This window comes from Toxorhynchites rutilus, chromosome 2 (assembly GCF_029784135.1).
Source record: "Toxorhynchites rutilus septentrionalis strain SRP chromosome 2, ASM2978413v1, whole genome shotgun sequence".
Taxonomy (NCBI): Eukaryota; Metazoa; Arthropoda; class Insecta; order Diptera; family Culicidae; genus Toxorhynchites; species Toxorhynchites rutilus.
In genome coordinates this window covers 16,580,163-16,581,473 of record NC_073745.1, presented here as the reverse complement: position 1 = coordinate 16,581,473, position 1,311 = coordinate 16,580,163, and positions in this window count along the sequence as shown.

The following is a 1,311-nucleotide window of genomic DNA, read 5'->3' as shown; positions in this document are numbered from 1 at the left end:
ATATTGCCGTTCGCTGGCTCATGTATGCATTCTTCGAGTGCCATCGGTAATGCAGTGCTCTGTAAACCCCATCAAAGGGCAACAGCAGTATGAGGTAAAAAAATTCACAGACCGTATTTATTTAATATTGCTAACACGTGAGGACGAAAGAGAGAGGGAGAGCAAAAATAAAATGTCAAAATATCATGTTGATACACAGTTGGCCTGTCCCCGGGCAGTCATGATCGGTGGTGTCAGATACGAACGAAATTTCCCAAAACACATTCAAATACCTTGCCGGAAAGTGAGTGCAGTTGTTAAAAGCAGCGAGGGGCGAAAATTATACAGAAGGATAATTTTCACGAAAAAATGCAAAGAATTGTATGGTAAATAGAACAAGGCAACCGTTTAAGTAGACTTAAATATTTGAATTACCTTCATTAATTCACAACAAGCATTACTGCGAGCGTTCAACTTGTTTCTTCGACTATTCAAATATGTTCTGTACATTGTATATATATTGGCATCCTAATAGGTAATAAATAACTATGGTTGGGTATGAATATTCTTAGTAGGTAATACCTGGGATGTTCGTCCATTCTTTCCACAATTATAGGTATTTTGTTTTGGACAAATATCAAAATCATAACTCTTATACTCGCGCACAGTATCACAGACCGTCTTATACCTATAATGTTTTTCCGCGTCAGAATATTTCTAGTCTACTTGTAGTTCTAATTTTTTGTCTGAGCAGTTGTTTCTATTGCAGTTGTTTTCGTACACTTTTTTTTCCGGGAACCGCTGGAGATATGTATTGTGTGGTATGAGCCACGCTATTGGATAATTGCCCAGCATGCATCAGTCTAATGTGTGAGTGACAGCACACCTCCACTCAGCACTCAACCGTCAGCTTGTTGAGTTCATTTAGTTGCTATTCATCGCTCGGGCGACAACGATCGAGTGCAGCCATAATTTGAAAAGGCATCGTTTACGAGGCAAGTCGTGTGTGTCGTATTGCTGCATGTAGGGTGATTCCTTATAAATGGCCAGTACACACATCTATGATGTTATTTTTAATTTTTTTTAAATAGAAAAAAAAATTGAATGATAGAACCCAATATTTCTCGTTGATTGAAATATGGCAAACATAAATTGTTGCGCCAATCACTTATTGTATTTTTTTGAATAATATTTTTTTTGAATATTTTTTTTTTGAATTGGAACTTCACGATTGTCACTAAACTGTGAGTGAAAAACAACAACAAGGTATCGATTATCTACGATTATGAATTGCACATAAAGGTTTTAATTTAATTTCAATGCATTGTGATT